General features: G+C 35.6%; 1 protein-coding gene across 2 annotated transcripts in view; it reads right to left on the reverse strand.

Moving 5' to 3' along the window:
- The window catches only part of LOC109430278 (uncharacterized), a 334,978-nt gene that overhangs the window by 16,752 nt on the left and 301,274 nt on the right, over positions 1 to 16,952 (reverse strand). The window lies entirely within an intron of this gene.

Genomic DNA, 16,952 nt, shown 5'->3' on the forward strand with positions numbered 1-16,952 from the left:
GTTTAATCCAATTGAACCCACACTCCGCGGCGTATAATACACCTAAGTAACTGACGCCGTTAGCCCACGTTTAAAGTTCAGTCATTTATTGTTAGAAACGGTACACAGCAAACTTTATGAAAAGCTTTTTCGCGCACATGAGTCTTTCAGGTATTCATGGATGCTCTGTGATTAACCCTTCTGCGACCGTAAGGGAAACAGTGAAATTTGACCTTTTCTAATAATAGATAGGGAACTACTTGTTAGTACATGATAGTTCATTACATTTATTTTAAAACTAAAAATAGCTCTAAAATCTCACGAAAGAAACTTTATCACAGGTGTTAATGTAATGTTTTTTTTTTTTGCTTACAATTAAGGTTTTCTGGTGAATTGGCTGATATCATGTGTTTCCAAGGAGATTGAGAAACACAGGGAGGCACATGGTTGTTAATGCCTACGCTATCCATGTCAGTGATTATTCAAATACAACGACCATCGTTTAAGGGGGAGGGGTTCTGTAAAAGTGTGACACTAGCCCTGTCCACTTTTGTAAAAAATGTTGTCTGATTCTCAGGTCCACCCACATACTATGATTGGCATCCAAAAAGAAGCAACTGTTAAAAATTTCAGCCGAATCCATTGAAATTAAGAGGTGCACAGTCTTGTTAGCGATCACAGTCTTTGACACCTTTTCGTCGATATTCGGCTGCCTTTGTCTCCAACATTCGCAACACAAGCGATCAAACTACTGTACGGAACAAAAATATCGAATGAATGCGCTTGATCACGATTGCGTCTTCGGGAGATGGTTCGGTTTTTGTTATTCCTGTCTTTCCCATAAAGAGAGCAGTTTTGGATAAATGTATGTAATCGATTTATCACACACGAATAAACTAATATTACAGTTTCTTACCGATTTTGGCAACACGAGGTGAATTTAATGTTGCCAAATTGGGGTGTTGCCAAAATCGGTAAAAAAAATTTGTGGATAATTTTCAACTTTTATGCGTCAATTTGGCTTATATTATAAATATGGACTATTCACAAGCTATAAAACGATCCATGTAGATGACGTTCATAAATTACGTCATGATTTGTAAAATTGTCGATTTTGGAAAATTTAATGAATTTTGATTTTTTAAATAAAAGTAAGGATAAAATAACACTACATTTACAAATACAAACGATTTTTCGGTAAAAATTTTTGGTCAAAATTTTTTGTTGCCATAATCGGTAAAAAATTGTTGCCAAAATCGGGTGTTGCCAAAATCGGTAAGAAATTGTTGCCAAAAACGGGTGTTGCCAAAATCGGGAAGGAAATGTTGCCAAAAACGGGTGTTGCCAAAATCGGGAGTAGACAAAAACGGGTGTTGCCAAAATCGGTAAGAAACTGTATACCAATCTTATTCAAAATTGGCTGAAATCTTTCAAAAAGCTGCAATTAGACAAATGTCATCGTGTCAGACGACGATGATTTGATCCAGATTTTTGTTTATTGATCTTCGTTCTGCCGCTCGTGTTGTGTGTAAGAGGTAGCGGTCGCGCTCGAATGAAACAAAGCAAGCTGACACCCGACCGCGGCAACGAAACGAAGGTAGTGAAAAGTGTCGAATGTTTACAAGCCTGGAGGTGCATCATATCAATTTAGTGTGTTTTCGACAACTCCTACACTGCCAATGGAAGCATAATTGTAACATGTGCATTTTTGGCAATATTGAGATTTCGAAGCCCATGACCATGTATCATGGTGTACTATCATATAGGGAAATAAAAATAGGTAGTTTGTTCCAAAAATTGTTGAAAAAATGCAACGCCGATTTGTCACATTCTGAAATGTGGACGCATAAACGTCACGTTTCATTGGAAATCCTATGAAATTTTAAAATCGCTCTAAAACAAAAATTAGTGCTCAAATTCAAAATTGGTTGATGTTAGAACACGATTCGGCATTTATGCTTCATAGTTGAGACAATTTACTTTTTCGAACTTTGGACGCGATTTTCTCGATTGTCTGTTTTTGCACATGCGACATTTATGCGTCCACCGGCAGTACAGCATTGATGTCAAAAAAGCAAATAACCACAAGATATTAGAGTATACAATATTCAACTTAACGTTTGCATTAGAAAAATTGACTTTTTTTAAAAGTGTGCTAGAAAAATGTATAAGCTAAATATAAACAAGTTGTTGTTTTTGTTTACAAACAGCATTTAATAGTAATGCTAGAAACATTGGTACATGCAGTTAAAGCACAAACTTATTTATTTAAATAAGTTTGTGGTTAAAGTCAGTTTTATTGAAGTTAGTGAGGATGTTGGTTACAGTAGTTGAAAACAACCGTGCGGACATATTTTTGGATATTTTTTATCATTTTGAACAATTTTTCCATGGAAACTATTACATGTTTTGTTGCGTATGCTCCTCATTGACCTTCTCTTTACTAACCAAACCTTCGAAATCATTGAGAAACTTGTGAGAAATTAAGATTTCATGCTACCTGAAATGTAAGAAAACAGCAACTTTCGACTTATAATTATGTCATGCTAATCGTCGTTGTAGATTCATGTCAAAACAGAATATCATCATCCCCATGATATTTGTGAATTATCTAGAATATTGTCCATGAAAATTTGGTACAATTGATACAAAAGTATGTACATCAAGTTTTTTAAGGAAATTTTGTTACCGAAAGAAAAAATATGATTTAACCGTACTTTCTTAATAGTGCTGCCCCACTTCAAAGAGTCATTATTGTGTGAAATGATCCCAATCATCTACATAAGTTTTCCATGTATTTATTTTCATCAACCATGGATAGATGTATTCGTATAATTTTTAGAACGATTTTATCTCAATGGAGCATTGAGATTAGAGATACACTGCAATTCATTGTATGTGCATAGTAGAAAATCATTGAAAAAAAAACGTAGAATTTTTAATACCGTTTTACATTTATCAGAGTAACTTCACAATGAATGCATATATCGTTATGAAAATTGGAGTGAAAGTAGTAAACAAGTTTTGAAATCGGGGAGTTTTTTTTTTAATGTGACGCTCCAGTGTAAAAGAACTTCATGAAAAATGCGTGAAACAAGTCCAGTTTTTAATGCAAACGTGAATACGGATATTTAGGTGTTCCAGAACAAATTCTATCAAAACATCAACTTTTTAAGGTTTTTCGTATTACAAATGTGATAATAACATACATATATTTCCTTTAATTTTATAGGCATACGTTATACGGAGAAATTGTAGCAAACAAGTATAACTTTCTATTTCTGCCGAAAGAATAAATTTTCGACGAGTTTTAGTGTAGTTCGAAAATAGTCGAAAAACACAAAATTGATTCGATGCACCTTTAAATTTCAATGGATTTGGCAGAAATTTTGACCAATTACTTGTTATTGAATGCCCATCATAATATGGGGGTGGACTTAAGGATCAGAAAACATTTTTAAAAATTGGACAGGCCAAGTATGACACTCCATGTATTGAGTAGACGAAAAAGCATGACAAAGAGAGGAAAAGGGACCTGAAGTGTCCAAAATGTGATGGGCGTTATTTTTGAATGTTGTCAAATTTAAAATTGGTCAAACGGTTAAAAAGTTATAGGACTCTAAAGTTAAATTTTTTTGTAAAAAGAAGAAAAAAATGAATTAAATCTTCAAAAACTCGTATTTTGCGTGACTTTTGAAAAAAATGATATTCTACGAGTTTATTCGAAATTTAATTTGTGAGAAATTCATAAAAAAAGATTGAAAATCGGTTGAAAATTGAGAAAGTTATGGCACTTGAAGTGAAAACACCTTTTTATTACTCGAAAATTCGACTTTGAAGCGATTGCGCGACCTCTAAATCTCAATATTTTTGGCTTAAACTCAGAGGTTTCTCTTTTTGTGTCATTTGAATCCAAAAGAACTTACGAATTCCAGGTTTCAACAATTTTTGAAAAATAAGCCGCAGCCTACTGCCCAAGTAACCACAAGCATATATCATTGCACTAATTCAACCGTATATAAGTATAGCTAATATAAGATTACCTTTATTCAACATCTTCCAAGCGATAAAGCATTTAGCCTACATTTTGAATGCATTGAAGCATTAGGGGGTTTTGACAGTTCAATGTAGTCCTAAAGAACCGTTGCTCAATGCTCCATTACATTATCTAGATAAATGCTTCACAGCACACAGTAATGCAAGCATTTATTGCTCTATATACACCATCACCAAAGTATGCGCCGTTTCTGTTGCATTGTAAACAAAAAGAAACCTGCAGTCCACAGAAAGCGTGTAGGACCATTTTGAAAGAAGAAATATATTTTTGTATAGAAAACCATAAATATGAATTTTCAGGAATTGCGACAAGATTTTGTCGCAGATGGTCTTGGTCTTAAGACTGAGAATTTATAGCTATGATATGAATTATGACTATACTGACTAGATGTGGCCTTTAAATCGCAAGCCGGTTGTCTAATCAACCACCTACTGTAATCGATTGTTTACATTCCCAACTATAAAAGAAACTGCAAGCAAAACAGGGAAAATATTGTTGAAAGATTTGACAATGAAATTGAAAATGTTGCATTATCAAATATGATTCTATAGAACAATAAGTTGTCCATTTATCTTATAAAAAATACATGAACTTTATAACAATATGATTAAGGTGAAAACCCAATCAAGAACTGGTTCAACAAAACAAAATCATTCACTCTTTTTATAACTATTTTCCTCCATAAACATCCATGGCGATCGTAGCACGGTGTTGGCGCGTCCGGCTTTAATCATGGTCAGCAACATGAGTCTTGGTTCAATTCCCGAAACAGCAGAAAAAATCATCACAGTGCGGCAGATGCAACAGATATAAGGAGTTGAAAATAGAAAAAAATCTTTTGTTAACATAATTCCATTAAATTTTATTGCATCAGCTATGTGCGATTACCAGCTTCTATACGGTACAAGCATGTTATATACTTCAGCAATGACTACAGTAAAGCCTGTTGATCGATCTAGCTTTACATCCACAATAGTAGCGCCACTTTCAACTTTAAAGCTACTTTAATGGTATCTACAACACAACTTTATATCGTATGCCATAAAATACATGGTACACCGGGGCAAGTTGAAACGGGTGGGGCAAGATGAAACAGCGAGTTAACATGATGTTATCCAATGATGGTGAACAGCTTGAATGCCATAACAAATAGTTTTTGAGTCAAACAATCTTTTGACGAAAGAAAAATTTCAAAAATGTATTGAAAAATATTTCAAAACTTTGCGTTTCATCTTGCCCCGGTGTACCTTAATGTTAAATTAGTGCTCCACATACAGCAGCATGGTTGCTTGGGTATATATCGCAGCGAACCTGGTATAATTTTCTATCTGTATTAACAAGATTTTTAGCCCTAGGCTAGTTCATCACGGGACCCACGAATCCCTTCCGAAAGAAGAGTGAGTTTTGTCGGGAGTGGGATTCGATCTCAGGTTCTCGGCGTGATAGTCAAGTGTTCTAAGTAACCATCACACCAGGTCCGCTCCACCTGGTGTGATGGTTATAACACGTGACTATCACGCCGAGGATCTGGGATTGAATCCTACTCCCGGCAAACTCACGGAATGTGAGTTCTTCCTTCGGAAGAGAAGTAAAGCGTGGGTCCCGAGATAAACAAGCTCGGGTTAAACATCTCGATAAGAAAGATAACAAAAAATATATAAGAAGGAATGATTCAATTATTATCATTGCGAATTTAAATTTTTATTTATTTTATTTTATTTATTTTGCTTTATTCATGTAACGTAAGATTTACAATCTTTTTTAATGTTACAATTTGTAGGTATCAGCAGGATGTGCATGTTAGAGCTTGTCAACTAATTCATTCATTTAACTATTATCTAATTGCTGTGTTCATTTCAGTTTAGTGCGTGTTATTCAACTCCAAGAGTAGATCCCGTTTAAAGCTCGAAAAATTATTGGCAGATTTCAGATTTGATGGCAGGGAATTCCAACTAACTATACCCCTAACAAACAGCGACCGGTTATAATAAGCAGATTGATTAATAGGAACAAGAAGGCTTCTTGTTCTGGTGTTTCTGCATAGATTCAGCTTTGAAAACAGATAGCTAGGGTTTCCAGATGAAAGTATTTTAAAAATATGACAGCAGGATCTAAATTTGAAAAACTGGTCGAAAGGACAACAAATAAGCTGACTTTGAAAGTGTGTGACACTTCCATATCTTGGGACGTTGAAAATATATCTGATACAGGAATTTAAGGCAACTCGTAGCTTATTCACACTATTGACAGAGGCGTTCAGAAAAACAAAGTCGCAATAAATAAGGTGTGGATAAATAAGCGATTTGAACAATTTGATTTTGGTTTGGCAGTTAAGATGCTTAGTCGTGAGCGAAAGTTGTTTTAAGATACCATATATTTTTCCTACTTGAGCATTTATTTGAGGTTCCCAATCTAATTTGGCATTGAATATGACACCTAGATTGTTAACTTGTTCCACAAAAATGATTCGTTCGTTATTCATAAAGAGATCCGGTGTTTCAAAATTTTGTCGCTGTCGATTTATCAGTACCGCCTTAGTTTTGGCCATATTTATAGGAAGTAAATTAACTTGAGACCACTGAAAAATCTGCTGTAGATCATAGTTGATTAGCCTCGAAATTTCTGTCATGCTTATGCTCGAATCGGTACAAAAATAAATTTGTACGTCATCAGCAAACATATGCACTGTACAGAATTTCACTGCCGATGGGAGATCGTTAATAAAAAGCGAAAAAAGTAGAGGTCCGATGATAGATCCTTGCGGGACGCCTGAATCGATTGACCGGAAGGAAGAGAAAAGTCCATTGTGAAAAACTGCTTGGTATCGGTCTGCGAGATAAGTTTCTATCAGATTTACAGCTGACCGTGAGAAACCGAAAATAATTCCTAGCTTGTTCAATAATTTTCTGTGCGAAACCCGATCAAACGCTTTGGCAAAATCTATAAGCAGAAGAACTGCTACCCCTTTTTTATCAATTGCTGATGCAATGTCGTCGTGTACCTTCATCAGTGCTGTCTCAGTACTGTGGTTTTTCCGAAAACCTGACTGACACGGGCAAAAAATATATACGAAATTGATGCATCTCGAGGATATTTCCATGGAAAATTTTGAATTCAACAAGGGCACTTAACGCATTTTTGTTTCTTACTGTAGTTTAGGCATTTAATTAGTGTTTATGCTAAGGGAATCAACTAATCGTACGAATGCTACCTTAGTCCCAGTTAAACCTTAAATAAATGAAATTTACAGCTGTTCAGTCGTATAATTTCCAGCAAAACCTTATTCATTATGTGCTCCCTAAAAACTTTTCATGTCACCATTCCCCGTAGAGTAATTTCCTTGGAATGTGATTTCGTCCCGTAGATAAGATGCGCATAACGATCCTAATAAATGAACGGGAGCCATAAAAAATCCTATCAGAGATGCCGCGGCTTCCACCCAGCACTAACCCTACCGACCAACGCTGTATTTAAGCTGGTTTTGTATGAGTTACAAGTGTGTACGATACAACAGAAGTGAAACGTGTGCCATTTGGCGAACATTCTGCTGAAAACGAATTTTACCATCAGTTCGTCACAATAGCAGCCGGTCGATACCGGAAAAGCGGAAGTGTGAAAAAAGTCAGACAAGGCGGAAAGCTCCGACGACGACGTCGTCGTTGGCAAGCGCTGAATAGAAACCAAGAACCACGAAGAATATGAGCGCAAATAAATATCGTCGCACATAAATTCTTCGATAAACAGCTTGGCGCCCCCATTCGTCTAGATCACGATCAAAGGGCGACCAGTAAAGAGAGATGTGATGTGTTTGGTGCTCTATGACATAATATGGATGCAAGCAACCAGCAAAAGCTTTGCCATTGATGCTACCCAATCAACAAATGCAGCATTTGGACAGATTGCAAGCAGATGAGGTGCGCTAGTGAAGAACATTTCAGAATACTCCATTTAGTTTTATTAAAACCTAAGATCCGGGAGAAAGATATTTTGCTTGGACAGGTGGAACTCAATTAGAATTATGTTATAAACTAAAGTGAACTAAAATTCTTAAGCAAAAGGCAGGATTACTTATAATCTTCTAACATATTGTTAACAACATCGTTGAATTTAACAATCTAAAAAACAGTTAAGACTCTCGATTCTCCAATAAAAATAATATTAAACTTTAGACTTACAGGAAATCCTACAAAGTCGTATAGAGACATAAACCAGACACGTTTCAACGTTGCCACCGCAGAAAGAAAACGTTTAGTTTAGCGCTTTGTCGGGACGCACAGTGGTTCCATTTGTTCAGGGAAGCGGTCATAAATCATTTTCTTCGTTTTTTGAAGGGCAGAATCATTATAAGTGACCAGAAATAGCATGTTATGACTAAAAAAGAATATTTCAGTCCATTTTCATGATCATCACTTGAAAAATATGAACTTTGAACATTTTTATTTATGATAAATGAAAATTTCATTAAAAAACCTTTATTTTGCACAGAAATCAGTAATCAAATATTTTTAATTATTATGAAGAGTGGGTCGAATTCTGAGGAATTCCTGCTAAGTATTGCACGTTAAAACATGTATAACACAACTGTATCATAATAGATTCTTGTGAATAGAATCAGTATTAGCATTATAATTGTGATTTTATTAGTAGGTTCTATTTCTACCGCAATAAAATAAATATATGAAACTGAATATTTTTTCAGGAATATGGTAGTTTGCATTGTCGAAACACAGAAAAAATCATCACATATCGAATTAGTATGTATAACTACAGTACCTAATGCCCAAAAGCGATAATTCTGAAACAAAAGTAAAAATAGTGCAATTACAGAATCAATTACTTCTGATATTATTTCAAACGAATATTCAGAATTAATTCACAAAACGTACGTAAAAGGAAATTTTTCAACCATACAAATATTGCTTTACACAGTTATATGTCATATAATTCATTGGCCTGCATTTTGCACAATTAAAAAGATTCCACTATCTGTCCAGTCGTATTTGTTTTTTTTTTTTACAATTGCATTGCAACTGCTATCCAGTAATATAGTACATGGAATTTTCATCATGTATAGCTCTAACCCAATAAAAAAATATATACAAATACCCTTCGTCATTGCAATTTAATTAGCGCCTGCTATTTTAAAAGGAATCAATTTGTTCACTAAGATTTAACGTTAATGAATTTATCAAATATTCCGATTTGGGAAGGGAATATGAGGAGTAAATACGCTCTTTTAGTAAATATTACTAAAAGAGCGTATTTGCTCCATTTTCTTCCAGCACTACAGTATCAGGTACTGAATGGATTTTGAGGATTTTTTTTAAATGTTGGCAGCAAATGCAAAACTTCTTATCAAATTCAACAATTACAGAGGTAAGTTTTGACGAGGCCAAATAAGAATGATTGTTATGCAACTATTGAGGTATGAATACCTCAATTCCTCCAGAAGTGTATTTTTTTTTCATAATTAAAAAAAACATTTTCAAAGAATGTTTTCAAATAAAATATCCCTCAATTATTGTAAACAGCTTTGAAATATCTCCTGTAAAAAATTCAGACATTTTGGTACGCATTTCAGACAATTACAGAAAAACTAGTATATATATAATTTTGTAGTTATTTTAATAAATATTTTTTATAAAAATAACGGGTAACTTCCAGTACATCCTGCAAGCTTGTATGCAGATATTTGCAGCTACAACCTTCACAGACTGATTCTCCTACTCAAATCTGATCATTTGCTGGCGGACGATTGATTAAATGTGGTTAAGAACATGTTTGAAATGTTACATGAATTTTTATTATGTATATATTCTATTGGTAAAATTATGTGCCTATTACTCACATCCCCATTGGTCCAAAAACATCCAGATCCGGTTTTTAGCGCTTCGAATTGGAAGATAAACATCTATTCTGATTCTCTGCGTTGAAAACCAATTGAAAATCTACTTGCTTTTGTTATACGAAGACGAGGAGTACAACTCAAAAGTCATGTGATTTTTCGACAAATTTAAAGAATATAAAATTGCAAAACAGTACCCACGCTCTCATGCAAAATATGCAACAGAAACTTACATAAAAATGGATTTTCTGCAATCTTGGGAACATTATTGATTTATAAAAATTATACAAACTCATAAATTAGACAATCAATTTTTCGATTTTTGGCCTATGGCGGTACCACTGTGGGACGGGACGACGATGGTTCGGTATGGTATGATCAACGCCATTGGTCTTCATCCTTATCCCCTCGCCGTCCGTCGTGGTCTACACGGAACCAGAAATCAACCCAAATATAGGTTCTTTTCACTCATGTCGGCTCTTCCGTGCGAGAACCCAAATATGGCTATACCGCGTTAAAGCTCTGAGTGGGTAGTTTCCGTTTGATGCCGGCAGAAAATTGCAACCCATCGCAAAGTTCTTTCTACCTAGCGTTAACTTTCGAAGTACCCTAGTGGGTTGAAATAAACCCACTTTTGGGTAAACGACAAAGAACCCAAATTTGGCTTCTCGCACGGACATTTTCGGCTAGGTAGCTGCTTCTCGCTTTGTTTTTGACAACAATGCGAGCGGGAGAGCGAGAAAACAACCCACTGCTGGGTAAAAAGTTCAAGCGGTATACTTATTTTTGCGTTCTTTTAACGTATTTTTTAGGTAATCTGTTTTTTCCGTGTACGGGTTTGGTGGTCTGGTGGTCGTAAAAATCAGCTGAAGACCTATAAAAAATGTAACCCCTCGATTTATCGCGGCTTTTTATATGCTCGACGAATGTTACCAAACCGACCGGCATCAACAAACTTGGAGGAGAGATGGGGGTTTTTCTTCTGTGTGGTGATTGGACACTTTTCCGGTCGCTTTATGGTGATAGGTAGGGATATCGTTTGTCGGAAGACGAGGATTAAATTGTTGACTCCACAAAGATTTTGGACAATTTTGTGACACCGTCGAAAGGGCGTTTTTGATTGATGGAACATCGATGCGAAAGCGGTGCTGTTGATTTGAATCAGTTTTGAGTGATATGAAAGTTATTGGTGGTTAGGGCCATAGTGCCGTTACTAATCATACGCTCTCAAATACATCATATTCGAAAACAAGCGAATATGCAACATTCTAACCAATAACACTCGTTTACAGCATTTTTGAACTCGGTAAGCTGATGATCATTTTTGGTGTAGAATCATGCCCTGAGTTTGAAAACGTGAAGGAAAAAAAATACAGTAGAGCGGAAATTTTTTCGACTTTCCATACAAGGCTGTTGATTTGAAATCGATTTTTGTTCTATTTTTTTAGCAACGTCGCTCACTTCACACATCTCATTCTTCGTAATCAATGCTCCGATTGAGCTGATTTTTTAATATGTCAAATAATCGTTGAGAAAGAATTTTTAGATTGTTTTTTTTTCTTATTGAAAAAAAAATACATTTCTTCATATATTTTTGGAAATTTGGCTAAAATTTAAGGAGATCGTCCCTAAAACTCGTAAATGTCTTGAAGTTCATCAATCTGACGCAAAACCTGCATTCAGATGATCGAATGGTATTGTATTCAGCTTTTAATTTATGGAAAAAGATTTGAAATTGGTTGAACAAAACGCAAGATGTTTGAATTTTAGTAAAATCCATATTTTTAAAAGTTGTAAAACTCGTTATTGAGCTAAAACTCAAAAACTGCCCTACTTAAACTTTTTTGAAGCACGGTTTCGAAATCAGTGATAAATTGTACTTCAAAAATTTTGGTCGTTGACAGAAGTTCACGACTTTCGTTTTATTTTGTAAACTAGTGTAATCACTATCCATTATTTTGACAACGGTGAAAACTATGTAGTAGAAAGATTTCTACTAAGTCAATTTTATTCAACATTTGAGTTGTTGAACGGTAAAATTATTCTCCAAAATGTTCGGCGCTTGTTAAAATAAACGTATTTTCAAGTATTTTTTTAAATTCATTTTTAAGTTCGGTGCAGGCACTCAAATTTAGATACGCGAAACAGGACTTAAGTAAAGTAATGGCAGAAGCGACAAAACACTGGATCGTGGCAAAATTGCTGAGATAATGGTTGGAGCTTCTTGGTACCTAGTTCTTAAAGCTGTTTTTGTGAAGTTTCGCCAGGAATTTCTTCTGAAAATTTTGGGCAAATGTTTGGTGGCATTTCGTAGTAAAATTAAGAAGAACCTCTTTAAAAAAAATCACTGGAAATACTAAGAAACTGGTTTAATCTGATCGATTTCACAGTATGTTGTAACATTTTTGAAAGTCCCTAAATATACAGGTACAACGGCATTGGTAGCATTCTTAGAGAATTCGCTAGACGAATCTTTACAACAATTCGGGATGAAATGATATTCATGTAAGATTCCAAGCTAAATTTCCTAAAAAATACCTTTTCATTATGGATAACTTTCAGAATGACGAAATTGACGGAATTTTCCATTCTGGTTTTTTTAATGGAACTAATGTCGAATCGACTTTTTGCTGAAAACAGACAAAATCATCGAAAATAATAGGTATACTTCCGTAAATTGCTTTAGTGAGAGGGTGCTCTAATGGGGTTGGACGTTGACAGTTATTTAACGATTTCTTGGTAGAATTTTTGGGGGATTTAGATTTCTTCAGGAGAGCTTTGATTCTTTCGAGAACCTCAAACTGAAGACAGTTTTGCTGATATCTTTATGGAAATTCCAAAAGTGTGACTAGAACCTCTTATCCTAATTTTTATTTCTCTACAATGTTTTGCTTAATGTTCAAGAGCCTTGTTAGAAATTTATTCTTAAATTCTTTTTTTTTAGAAATAACTCCCGTAGAAATCATTTTGAATTCCCGTCAGAAATTGCACTAGTGTTATTTCATCGAAAAGGTATGTATCTCCAGAAAGTTATCTAGAAATTTCTCAAAAACTTTCTTAAAATATTCATGAAATTCGGCCAAATTTCTTTTAACCCTTACTCTTTTGTTTTTTTTCAGGATTTTTGCAAAAAATGTTATAAATTATTCATTTAGCTCTGCTAAAAAAGTTCCTGGGGTTTCCAGTTAGCCTAGTGGTTAAGGCTATGGATCGCCAATCCGGAGACGGCGGGTTCGATTCCCGTTCCGGTCGGAAAAATTTTCTCGACACTCTGGGCATAGTGTATCATTGTAGTTGCCTCACAATATACAAATTCATGCAATGGCAGGCAAAGAAAGCCCTTCAATTAATAACTGTGGAAGTGCTCAAAGGAACACTAAGTTGAAGTGAGGCAGGCCAAGTCCCAGTGGGGACGTAGAGCCATAGAGAAGAAGAAGAAGAATAAGAAAAATGATCCTTTTCCTTTAGGAAAACGAAACCTTATCACCTAATTAAAAGCAGTTTCAAACTTATTTCAATTATATACTTAGCAGTTTTTACAGGAATTGCTTCTGCATGCAGAATCTCTGCATGAGCATAAAAAATTAATGATATGTAGAACGTGAATATCTGTTCAATCGCGGGTATCTATAATCTAGAATTAGGGAGAATCGCCAATTGTTGAACTGCCTCAAAAATCGCCAATTGTTGCCCATCTCATAAGAAAAACATAATAAGGTGTGCAACAATTGGCGAGTTTTTAAGCCGTTCAACAATAGTCGATTCATTCTTTTTAATAAAGCTTGAAAAATACGGGAATCCGTTTTAGAATCTCAAAAGAAAATTTCATGTAATGTAGAAAATTTTCATATTAAATTCCGTTGATACTTATTTAGGAAATTCCATTGGTAATTCTTTTGGACAAACAATCGACGAATGATGCAATTCTTGAAATTTTTTTAGGAAATATTTTTGGAAATTCCTTTGGCTACCAGGGATGGAAAAGTTTCCATTGTGAAGCAACTTGCGAGGGAAAAGTGTGAGTTTATTCACACTCGCCTGCTTTGCAAGTATGAAGCAAAATGGAAATAAAAACAGTCACTATTTTTCATTCACGAAGAACTAGGTGCGGTAAGTGGATGAAGAAGTACGAGTATTCTCGGGCCCTGTTGTTCATGAGTAGGTTTGTTTTGCGTTTGTGTGTTCAGCTGCAATCTTCACAATGTTCCTTCTCTGTCGGCAACTTCATTGGAAATACCTTCGCCAATTTCGTTTAACAATCCTTTGAAAATTTATTTAAAAGCTCGTTCGGTAATTCGCTTTGAATTTTTCTCGGAAATTTCTATGAAAATTGCATCAAAAATGTTCGGCGTTTTTAGTGAATTCTTTTGAATTAGTTTATTTGGAATCAGGGAGAATAACATTCTATGATTGAGATTCCCTCGTTAATGCCTGATTTGCTATTTCTTTTGGGAATTCTTCTTTTTATTTTTTTTTGTTCAATTCTTTTGGAAATCCTTCGGAATTTTCTTAGGGAATTCATCCGATGATTTAAATCGATTTTTTATACCATTCGGAATTCCTTCGCCAATAATGAAAAAAAAACAAAGAAGTTACTTATCGACATTCACAAGACGCGACACGCGAGAAAAGACATAACACTTATCGTTCTTACAATCGTCAAAGGGTTAAAAATACCTTTGTTGTCGACCGGTTTCGGGTGCGATGACGATCAGTCAAGCACGCCGCAAGGTTTGAAAGAGCATACAAACGCAGTGGAAACCGCAACAAACCCAACGAATCCGGAGTTGCAGCACATACGGTAGCCTCTACGCATAACATTGATTGAAAAACTGCGAAGCTGATCAAGGTAGTTAGAAAGGCTTCGCATCTCAATGCCTGGGAATCTATGTTCATATCAAATGAAACGCAACCATTGACGAACGAAGATGATCCCCCTATCATATCTAGTCTTTTTGGCCTAGTAAACACAACGACGATCAACTGATTTCTCTTCATCTCGGACAAGTACGAACAACGTACAATCTTTCGACATAGCCAGTCGACAAACCAATTCAAACCAATAAGTGTTGAAGTTACTTATCTATACGGACAATTGATTTCTATTCATTAGTTTTTCACAAAACTTTCCCACTTTCCAACAATTTTATTTAGTTTTGCGGATGTCGAAGAGTTTGGAGAATGGCTGAGTGACCGACACTCAGTGCTGCTGGTGCGTGGACGCAGAGGAAAATGTTTAAGGACAGACTTGCTAGAATGCCAAAATGGCCGCCACAATGGCCGACTTTGGCACCTACTCACGATTCAAGTGCACAAATCTCTACGTTAACCTTCACATACCCGACCCCCGACAACTCATTTTCAAAATGCTGGCATTTCGTCAATTTTCATCCGATTTTTTAGAAGTCGCCCGCAATCGATCATAAATTGGTGATAGTTTATTACACTCAAATGACCATGCAATATCCCGAACCATTCCGGAGATATCCCGGATTGTACTGGGGTCAGGAGGTGGTGGAATCTGTTTCAGGTGCTCCGAAGCGGGCAAATCAGTTGCTACATACTTCAGTCATTTTTTTTTCTGCTCCATTCTCTCGAAATCATTAAGTTTGATACGTCGCACGGCATGTTTTGGTTGCAATCCAGAAATGTCCCCTATGTCACCCCCGTGGAACCTATGCTAGATGTTCCGGGGTGGCCATATTAGTTGATACATACTTCAGAGTATCGTTTCTGACTCAGTCATTCGAAATCATGAAGTTTGATATGTCGCACGACATGTTTTGGATGAAAACCAAAAGTGTCCCCAATGAGGCCCCCGCGGAACCTTTCACGGTGATCCAGGTGGGTCAACTTATTCAAATCTGATTATCGCAGTTGTGTTTTATTTTTTGCAATGAAAATTTCGCTGAAAATCGATGTTTCAAACACAATAACAAACGGAATAATCATTTTTAGTAATTTCGGCACCCTCCCTGACCCCAGTACAATCTGAAATATCTCCGGAATGGTTCCGGGTATTGCATGGCCCCTTGGGTGTAATAAATTTGCACCAATTTATGATCGATAGAGGGCGACTTCAAAAAAAATCGGATGAAAATTTTCAAAATGAGATGTTGGGGGTTGGGTATGTGAAGGTTAACAAAACCAGCGCACAATGGTCAACAAAACAAATTTACGAGGAAAGATGCATTCAGCGCCTTCAAATGATTTTCTAGATTAATATGGTCTTCTTCAAAGTTGTTCCTAAAAATAAGGCCCTTTTTTAATATACATGAAAATTAGGGTGGTCCATATTTTCAAAGAAATTGGGAACAAACTTTTTTGTTTGCAAGAATAACTATGTACATTCTTCGGGATAGTTGTAGATCTATCATTTTTGAGCAAGTTTTCTGAAGACACTTTTTATGTAGCTTTAAAATTGATCGATCTAGAGGTATTTTTCTGAATAAGCTTAGGGTGGTTCAAGAAAAACCGGTTTTCTGGCGTTAATTTTTTCAGTTTCGATGTTTCATCAAAGTCGTCCATAAAAACACTTGTAGAGCATTTGAAGACCAATTTCTTTGAAAATATGGACCGCCCTAATTTTCATGTACATTTCAAAGAGGGCCTTATTATAAGGGACAACTTCGTAGAAGACTATATTTGCCTAAAACTCATTTGAAGGCGTTGAATGCATCTTTCCTCGTAAATCTGGTTCGTGGACCACTGTGCAGCGAACCTGAGCTTCTTATTTTAAGCTTATTGCAAGTGAGGAAGAACATAATAATAAAATGCACTGTTGTTTGAAGCTTGCTTCTTGAGATTTATGCGTCTGAAGTTCTGATGCACTGTTAAAGCGGGATTTCAAGACGTTTATCCTTTAATTGCTGTAAAGTTAGAAGGGTATGAAGAGAAATGACATTTTAACACGTTTCTAGTTCTAGCTACGTTAGCTGTATTTTTCTATTTACTAAATTTCTGTTATTTTTTTCTGTATACAAAGTAGGAAAAAAGACATGCCAGAAATTCAATCTAGGATCTTCGGCATACGAACGAGAAGCGGTAGCCATTAGACCACAAGGCCCATCT

Source organism: Aedes albopictus, chromosome 1 (assembly GCF_035046485.1).
Source record: "Aedes albopictus strain Foshan chromosome 1, AalbF5, whole genome shotgun sequence".
In the NCBI taxonomy this organism is placed as follows: Eukaryota; Metazoa; Arthropoda; class Insecta; order Diptera; family Culicidae; genus Aedes; species Aedes albopictus.